The following is a 10,437-nucleotide window of genomic DNA, read 5'->3' on the forward strand; positions in this document are numbered from 1 at the left end:
AGAATTCGATGGTTTGAGATCCCAAATTGCTCATCTTGACAAATTAACTGCTAAAATTTCGGATAAGCAGGCTACCTTATTTAATAAGATGGCCGCTAAACCGGATTGCTATGAGAATAATGATGAAGATCTAAAATTTATTGATGTGTCCCCTATTAAATCTTTGTTTTGCAATATGAATCTTGATAATGATGGGACTGAATATGATCCACCTTTACCAAGAAGGTGTTCTAAGAATTCAGAATTTGTTGATCTTGATGCTAAATTTGCTAAAAGTGGGATCGAAGAAATTAAAACCCTAGATGTTGCTAAACCCACTATTATGGATTTCAAGGAATTTAACTATGAAAATTGCTCTTTGATTGATTGTATTTCCTTGTTGCAATCCGTGCTAAATTCTCCTCATGCTTATAGTCAAAATAAAGCGTTTACTAAACATATCGTTGATGCCTTGATGCAATCTTATGAAGAAAAACTTGAATTGGAAGTTTCTATCCCTAGAAAACTTTATGATGAGTGGGAACCAACTATTAAAATTAAAATTGAAGATCATGAATGCTATGCTTTATGTGATTTGGGTGCTAGTGTTTCCACGATTCCAAAGACTTTGTGTGATTTGTTAGGTTTCCGTGATTTTGATGATTGCTCTCCAAACTTGCACCTTGTGGATTCCACTATTAAGAAACCTAAGGGAATAATTAATGATGTTCTTATTGTTGCAAATAGGAATTATGTGCCCATAGATTTAATTGTTCTTGACATAGATTGTAATCCTTCATGTCCTATTATTCTTGGTAGACCTTGCCTTAGAACGATTGGTGCAATTATTGATATGAAGGAAGGAAATATTAGATTCCAATTTCCATTAAGGAAAGGCATGGAACACTTTCCTAGAAAAAGATTAAATTACCTTATGAATCTATTATGAGAGCCACTTATGGATTGCCTACCAAAGATGGCAATACCTAGATCTATTCTTGCTTGTTATGCCTAGCTAGGGGCGTTAAACGATAGCGCTTGTTGGGAGGCAACCCAATTTTATTTTTATTCCTTGCTTTTTTCTCCTGTTTAGTAATAAATAAATTATCTAGCCTCTGTTTTGGTTGTGTTTTTTGTGTTTAATTAGTGTTTGTGCCAAGTAGAACCGTAGGGAAGACTTGGGGAAAGTCTTGTTGAACTTGCTGTAAAAAACAGAAACTTTAGCGCTCACGAGAACTGCTGTCATTTTTATTTGAAGAGTGAATTTAGTTAATTATTTTTGAATATGATTAATAGATAAATTCCTCACGTCCAGAAATTTATTTTAGAATTTTTTGGGTTCCAGATCTTGCGCTAGCTACAGATTACTACAGACTGTTCTGTTTTTGACAGATTCTGTTTTTCGTGTGTTGTTTACTTATTTTGATGAATATATGGCTAGTAAAATAGTTTATAAACCATATAGAAGTTGGAATATAGTAGGTATAACACCAATATAAATAAAGAATTAGTTAATTACAGTACCTTGAAGTGGTCTTTTGTTTTCTTTCGCTAACAGAGCTCACGAGATTTTCTACTTTAAGTTTTGTGTTGTGAAGTTTTCAAGTTTTGGGTAAAGATTTGATGGATTATGGAACAAGGAGTGGCAAGAGCCTAAGCTTGGGGATTCCCATGGCACCCGCAAGATAATCTAAGGACACCTAAAAGCCAAAGCTTGGGGATGCCCCGGAAGGCATCCCCTCTTTCGTCTACTTCTATCTGTAACTTTACTTGAAGCTATATTTTTATTCGCCAGATGATATGTGTTTTGCTTGGAGCGTCTTGTATTATTTGAGTCTGTGCTTGTTAGTTTACCACAATCATCCTTGTTGTACACACCTTTTGAGAGAGCCATACATAATTTGGAATTTGTTAGAATACTCTATGTGCTTCGTTTATATCTTTCGAGTCATATAATTTTGCTCTAGTGCTTCATTTATATCTTTTAGAGCACGATGGTGGATTTTTTTATAGAAACTATTGATCTCTCATGATTCACTTAGATTATTTTTAGAGTCTTAATATCATGGTAATTTGCTTAAAATCCTAATATGCTTGGTATACAAGATTAATAATAAAACTTTCTTATGAGTGTGTTGAATACTGTAATAAGTTTGATACTTGATAATTGTTTTGAGATATGAAGATGGTGATATTAAAGTTGTGCTAGTTGAGTAGTTGTGAATTTGAGAAATACTTGTGTTGGGGTTTGTGATTCCCGTAGCATGCACGTATGGTGAACCGTTATGTGATGAAGTCGGAGCATGATTTATTTTTTGATTGTCTTCCTTATGAGTGGCGGTCGGGGACAAGCGATGGTCTTTTCCTACCAATCTATCCCCCTAGGCGCATGCACGTAGTGCTTGGTTTTGATGACTTGTAGATTTTTGCAATAAGTATGTGAGTTCTTTATGACTAATGTTGAGTCCATGGATTATACACACTCTCACCCTTCCACCTTTGCTAGCTTCTCTAATACCGCGCACCTTTCGCCGGTATCAAACAACTACCATATACCTTCCTCAAAACAGCAACCATACCTACCTATTATGGCATTTCCATAGCCATTCCGAGACATATTGCCATGCAACTTTCCACCGTTCCGTTTGTTATGACACACTCCATCATTGTCATATTTCTTAGCATGATCATGTAGTTGACATCGTATTTGTGGCAAAGCCACCATTCATAATTCTCTCATACATGTCACTCATGCATCATTGCATATCCCGGTACACCGCTGGAGGCATTCATATAGAGTCATATTTTTTCTAAGAATCGAGTTGTAATTCTTGAGTTGTAAGAAAAATAAAAGTGTGATGATCATCATTATTAGAGCATTTTCCCAGTGACGAAAGGATGATGGCGACTATCATTCCCCCACAAGTCGGGATGAGACTCCGGACGAAAAATGGAGAAAAGAAAAGAGGCCATAAAAAAAGAGAAAAGGCCCAAATAAAAAAATGAGAGAAAAAGAGAGAAGGGGCAATGCTATTATCCTTTTACCACACTTGTGCTTCAAAGTAGCACCATGATCTTCATAGTAGAGAGTCTGTCATGTTATCACTTTCATATACTAGTGGGAATTTTTCATTATATAACTTGGCTTTTATATTCCAATGATGGGCTTCCTCAAAATACCCTAGGTCTTCATGAGCAAGCAAGTTGGATGCACACCCACTTAGTTTCTTTTTGAGCTTTCATATACTTATAGCTCTAGTGCATCCATTGCATGGCAATCCCTACTCACTCACATTGATATCTATTGATGGTCATCTCCATAGCCCGTTGATATGCCTAGTTGATGTGAAACTATCTTCTCCCTTTTTGTCTTCTCCACAACCACCACTCTATTCCCCCTATAGTGCTATGTACATGGCTCATGCTCATGTATTGCGTGAAAATTGAAAAAGTTTTGAGAATTTCAAAAGTATGAAACAATTGCTTGGCTTGTCATTGGGGTTGTGCATGATTTAAATATTTTGTGTGGTGAAGATGGAGCATAGCCAGACTATATGATTTTGTAGGGATAACTTTCTTTGGTCATGTTACTTTGAGAAGACATAATTGCTTAGTTAGTATGCTTGAAGTATTATTATTTTTATGTCAATACGAACTTTTGTCTTGAATCCTTCGGATCTGAATATTCATACCACAATTAAGAAGAATTACATTAAAATTATGCCAAGTAGCACTCCGCATCAAAAATTCTGTTTTTATCATTTACCTACTCAAGGACGAGTAGGAATTAAGCTTGGGGATGCTTGATACGTATCCAACGTATCTACAATTTTTGATTGCTCCATGCTATATTATCTACTATTTTAAACATTATTGGGCTTTATTATCCACTTTTATATTATTTTTGGGACTAACCTATTAACCGGAGGCCCAACCCAGAATTGTTGTTTTTGCCTGTTTTAGGGTTTTGAAGAAAAGGAATATCAAACGGAGTCCAAACGGAATGAAACCTTCGGGAACGTGATTTTCTCAACATATAAGACCCGGAAGACTTGGACCCTACGCCGAGGCACGTAACAGGAGGCCACGAGGTAGGGGGCGTGCCCCCCACCCTTGTGGGCCCCCTGTTGCTCCACCGACGTACTTCTTCCTCCTATATATATCCACGTACCCCCAAACGATCAGAACGGGGGCCTGTTATGGAGCTCCGCCGGAGGGGGCATCGATCACGGAGGGCTTCTACATCAACACCATAGCCTCTCCGATGAAGTGTGAGTAGTTTATCTCAGACCTATGGGTCCATAGTTAGTAGCTAGATGGCTTCTTCTCTCTTTTTGGATCTCAATACAATGTTCTCCCCCTCTCTTATGGAGATCTATTCGATGTAATCTTCTTTTTGCGGTGTGTTTGTTGAGATCGATGAATTGTGGGTTTATGATCAAGTCTATCTATGAATAATATTTGAATCTTCTCTGAATTCTTTTATGTATGATTGGTTATCTTTGCAAGTCTCTTTGAATTATCAGTTTGGTTTGGCCTACTAGATTGATCTTTCTTGCAATGGGAGAAGTGCTTAGCTTTGGGTTCAATCTTGCGGTGTCCTTTCCCGGTGACAGCAAGGGCAGCAAGGCACGTATTGTATTGTTGCCATCGAGGATAACAAGATGGGGTTTTCTTCATATTGCATGAGTCTATCCCTCTACATCATGTCATCTTGCTTAAGGCGTTACTCTGTTTTTAACTTAATACTCTAGATGCATGCTGGATAGCGGTCGATGAGTGGAGTAATAGTAGTAGATGCAGGCAGGAGTCGGTCTACTTGTCTCAGAGGTGATGCCTATATACATGATCATGCCTAGATATTCTCATAATTATGCTCAATTCTGTCAATTGCTCAACAATAATTTGTTCACCCACTATAGAATACTTATGCTCTCGAGAGAAGCCACTAGTGAAACCTATGCCCCCCGGGTCTATCTTCATCATATTGTTCTCCTACTACTTTGCTATTTACTTTGCCTGTATTTTACTTTGCATCTTTATCATAAAAATACCAAAAATATTATCTTTATCATATCTATCAGATCTCACTCCCGTAATTGGCCTCATAGGGATTGACAACCCCTATTTGCGTTGGTTGCGAGGATTTATTTGTTTTGTGCACGTACGAGGGACTTGCGCATAGCCTCCTACTAGATTGATACCTTGGTTCTCAAAAACCGAGGGAAATACTTACGCTACTTTACTGCATCATCCCTTCCTCTTCGGGGAAAACCAACGCAGTTCTCAAGAGGTAGCAGGGTGAAGTCAGTATCTGGCTCTATCGCCGCTGAGAGTGCGGCCTCCATGGCGGAGTCTATCCCTCCGCTCTTGAATGGCGCGATTTGCTCCGGATTAATGGCCGGAGTAGCTGCGGATGTGATCTCCCGAACACTGTCCGACGACAGAGTTACGTCTTGCTCGTCGCGACTGTGCGGCGGGTCCGGTATGGGCTCGAATCCGTCGAAGATCAAGTCTCCGCGGATGTCGGCCGTGTAGTTCAAGTTTCCAAATCTGACCTGATGGGCCAGGGGCGTAGCTTTCGATCTGCTCTAGATGGCCAAGCGAATTGGCCCGCAGTGCGAAACCGCCGAATATGAAGATCTGTCCGATGAGGAAAGCCTCACCCAGGACCACATCGCTAGCGATGACGAAGGAGCCATCAAGCCTTATGGTGACAACACAGTGGAACTCTCAATGAAAGCACCAATGTCGGTGTCAAAACCGGCGGATCTAGGGTAGGGGGTCCCGAACTGTGCGTCTAAAGCGGATGGTAACAGGAGGCAGGGGACACGATGTTTACCCAGGCCCGGGCCACATCAACCTCAGGGAGCCCAGAGCTCAGTGTCTAGCCTCATCGCAACACCTCCCCTCGGGAGTGCCACGCGAGGGGGCTGGGCACGGGGGCTGCGCCTGGGTCACACCCAGACGCACGCCGCCCAGCCCCCCCCCCATGGTTCGTCGCGCGTCTCTCCCCAAGCAGAGCCAAGGTACGAAGGCCGTTTGAGCGTCAAGGGGGACTTCTGAGCATCGCGACTCAGGAGCCTAACTGGTCACGTAGCCCCTCACTCCTTGGCCCCGTCCTGGTTTCCGGTCGGGACTAACGCTGGGTGAGGTATGCGCGTGGCCGGGCTCTGCAGACGTAGAACGGTAGATCCGCCCACTTCACACCTCCCTACTTGTTGTTCGTGCGCCAAGGGGGACTCCTGAGCATCGCGACTCAGGAGCCTAACTGGTCGCATAGCCCCTCACTCCTTGGCCCCGTCCTAGTTTCCGGTCGGCACTAATGCTCGGTGGGGTATGCGCGCGGCTGGGCTCTGCAGACGTAGAACGGTAGATCCACCCACTTCACACCTTCCTACTTGCTGTTCGTGCGCCAAGGGGGACTCCTGAGCATCGCGACTCAGGAGCCTAACTTGTCACGTAGCCCCTCACTCCTTGGCCCCGTCCTGGTTTCCGGTCGGGACTAACGCTGGGTGAGGTATGCGCGGGGCCGGGCTCTGCCGGCGTAGAACATAAGCAAGTAGGAAGGAAAAGCGCAAATTTCGAGGAATTCAAGAGCAAATATTACAGTCCACACTGTTATCTCAATGCCAAACGCAAGTTTAAACGCCTCCCCGAGGCATGATACATGTGCAGGAATTAAAGGCAGGACAGGAGCCACGACGGAGTCACTTGTCGGCGGAGGAGCAGCGCGGAATGGGTTCGCCTTACGGAGTAGTGGGGTCGGCAGCGCCTTGCTCCGGCTTGGTGCTGAAGGCCCGAAACTTCCCCAGCAAAGCCTCCGCGCGACCCTTCACGGCCTCGGCAGCGGCAGCGGCACGCTCGCCGCTTACTGGCTCCAGCAGGCTGTCGAGGTCGACGCCGGGATCGCAAAGGTAGATGTGGGTGAGAACCCGCGTCAGTGCTGCAGAAGACAGGACATGCGCCTCGGCCTCAGCCGTGGGGCCAAGGCCAAGGGCGACATCTTCGAGAGCACGAACCAGGAAGGGAAGCAGCTTGGCGGGGCCGTCCTCGGCGCCAGCTAGTGGGCTCTCCAGGCCGCTGTCGTAAAGCGTCCTCAGCGAGGAGTGAGCCTTCGCCTCCATCTCCGTGAAGGCCACGCGGTCCTCAGCAAGAACCAGGGCCTTGTCGTCCAGCTCGGCCTTCCTCGCCCACAACTCCTGCTCCAGCGCACCTAGGCGATCGTGGTGCTTCCTGAGCTTGGCCTCCCTCTCCTTGACGGCCGCCTCACAAGCCTTCACGCCTTCTTCCTGCTCTTGGCGAAGGCGGGCCTCTTTCGCGAGCTGGTCCCGCAGGCCTTGTAGCTCGTCCTCCAGCGCCTTGCAGCGACCACGGGCGTCGACCGCCTCCCCCAGAGCTGCGTCACGAGCAGCCTTCGCCTCAAGAACGACCTGTTTCTCCTCATCGCAAGCTGTCGAGGCCTGGACCAGCGCCGCCCGAATCGAAGCATCGGAGCGAACCCATCCTGAAGCCAGCTCCAAGCGCCCGGCCGCCAAGAGAGGGTCGGCGCCAAGAAGATCCAGCCGCAGTCGGTCCAGCTCAGCAGCAGCATGGTCCAGAACGACAGAAGGAGTCAGAGAGACAGTAGCCGATGGAGTAGGAGGAGAAGGCGGCAGCGCGGCCACAGCATCCTGAGGCGGAGTCTGCTGCGCCCTAATGGCTGTAGTGGCGGCGGCAGGCAAGGACACCTCGGGAGTCACATGGGCCGTGGGGGCTGAGCTCGCCCCAGCTGGCTCAGCCTGGCCTCGCGAGGACGACCGGGTAGGAGAAGCCCGTGCGCCGTGGACACCCTCCTTCGCGGGCAGAGGCGCTGCCATGGGTGGAACCTCAGGAGCTCCCTTCGGCTTCTTTGCTGCGGGCGCCAGCCTATCCAAGAGATGTGGATGTTAAGCCTCAGAAGCAGGACAAGAAATAAAGACAAGGATCAAACGCTTACGGGTCATCGCCAGTGAGCTCGAGTGGCCTCCGGCCAAATTTGAAGCCTGAAAGCCGGCTGGAAGGGTCAACCTCGGGAAGCTTGGAAGCGGAAGGTGCGTCTGCGGTCTGCCTCGGGGCCGGGGTAGACCCGCAGGAGATCAACCCGGTCCTGTCCTTCTTCGGGATTGGGGGCAAGCTCCCGTCGTCATCCTCGTCGTCATCCTCGTCGTCATCCGCATAGTCATTGCTCGGAGAGAGGCGGAGAATGCGGGACCTGCGCCGGGAGAGGGGAGCCCTCGACTCTCCGTCAGTCGCCTCAGAGTCAGGCCCTCTTTCCTGCTCCCCTCCTTCCTCCTCTTCGCTAGAATCATCGGAGGGCACGTCCACTGGTTCCTCAGGAGTTTCCATGGGCACGGGCCCATCCCCGTTGAAGACGGGCATGGACTCCACTACCTGCTCCCAGTCGTCGCGGAGGAACAAGGGCGTAGGAGCGCCCTCCAACCTCGCCACATCGCCCCCAACCAGAGATTGGAGGACCGCAGCCAGATCTCCATCGGCCCAGGCCGCGGGGCTCGGATGGGGCCTCCACATCGGAAGTGAGTACCACTGAAGCGGAGCCATCTGGTGCTCCAGAAATTCCCTCAGCAGCGACGCGTCAGTCAGCTTCGCCGCCGCCATGTTGGCCGGCCTCAGATCTGCGTCCATCTTCTCCAACACCAGCTTCGCGCGGGGGTCCGCGAGCTCAGCTCGACCCCAATCACTGGAGCTCGTGGGCTGCTCCGTGGGCAAGATCAGCCGAGGGTGGATGCGCCCAGCATCAACCAAGATACACTTGCTCCTGAAGCCCTCAATCCTTTTCCCGGGGTTCGAGATGGCAATGGCGCCACCGTACGCGATGAAGCTCGCGCACGCGGAAGCAGGACCGCGAGAGGTCCGGAGGTAGAAGTAGTGGCGCAGCAAGGCCACTGAGGGCTGCACCCCCACGTGAGCCTTGCAGTAATAGGCGAAGATTGCCAGGAGAAGGACGGAGTTGGGGTGGAGATGCAGAGCCTGTAGCTTGTAATGGCGGAGGATAGAGAAGAAGAACTCACAGAAGGGAGGCACCAGGCCGGCGGCAATGGCACTTACGAAGAACGGATAGAAGGTGCTCCCTTGGCCTTCCGGGGTGGCGGAGCCGGCCTTGAGCGCCTTCGCCCCGTTGTTGCCCTGCGCCACCGCCATCCGGCGCAACCGGGCAAGGCTCGCCTCCGACACGTTTGGCGAGTCCAGGGAAGACGAGTACCAAGCTCCGGCCGGGGACTGACGAGGCGCCATGGCTTCCTAGGTCACGAGGTTGGAGTAGATCTGGAGATTTTGGAGGAAGGAAGGAGAGGCGTAAAAAAGGGGATCTGAGCAGCAACCGGAGAAAGCAAAAAGCGAAGCCTGGGCAGATGCCGCTCCCGTATCAACTCGCGCGGTTGCTGAGGCGCCCACGTCCAGTCAACCGCCATGCGGCGCCCAAGGCCGCAGGCTGTTAGGGCCCGCGGCGCTTCCCTCTTGCCATTCCGCCTCCCTGCACGGCCAAGTCCGAGCGCGCCTTGGGCCCGGGGACTACTGTCGGCGTTCTGGGAATGGGGGTCCCCAGACTTGCCTGCCTGTGGCCTGCGGCCTGGCTCAAAGGGGGGCCCAGCACGGCCCATCTTCATCAACACAGATCCAAGACCCTCGCGAGGGGCCAAGCCTCGCGGGGCGGACGACATGGAGCTTCCTTAGGCACGGCCTCATCAGGCTGGCTCGCGAGGAGGCGGAGAGATCAAGGCGGGGTACCTCACGAGGTGCCCGTGACACAAGCCATGACGACCAAGGGCGCCAGGCGGGTGCCAGCCCGCGCAGTGTCCTCCTTTCCTCTTTGGTGCAAAGGGGGTAAGCGCAGCCGCGGAGTACCGAGGCATCAGGCAAAGGTTGCCATTTCGGTGCAACAAGACCAAGACCAGGAAGACTGCAAGACGGAGGTCATCGTGGAGCCCAGGACGGCGTCACCACCAGAGCTTTGTGCAGGCGAAGACTACTTTTGTCAGGGTAGCTAGTACTAGCTGTCCCCCTTCAAATTAGCCCGCCATTGTTGGCTCCCTTCCCGCTCGATATTTGGGAAGAGGACCAGGGCCTCTATAAATAGGACCAGCCACCCACAGAAGAGAAGGGTCTGGGGGTTCGGAAGGGTTCGAAAGGGTTAAGAGGAGATGTTCGATCAGAGAAAGAGAGAGATAGAGAGAGAAGGGTGGCTGAACTCCTCCCAGCAGTTCATCGCCCCAGCCAAGGACAGACCCTCGCGAGGCTGTTCTTCCTTGTATCATTCATCGTCATTAGCCCAAGAGGCAATCCACCACGCCACACACTAGAGTAGGGTATTACACCACAACAGTGGCCCGAACCAGTATAAACCCTGTGTCCCTTGTGTTGTTCTTTCCACAGCTTAGATCTTAGCGAGGCGGAGGGGTGCAGGTAGGTAGGAAGCGAAAT

This window comes from Triticum urartu, chromosome 5 (assembly GCF_003073215.2).
Source record: "Triticum urartu cultivar G1812 chromosome 5, Tu2.1, whole genome shotgun sequence".
NCBI lineage: Eukaryota > Viridiplantae > Streptophyta > Magnoliopsida > Poales > Poaceae > Triticum > Triticum urartu.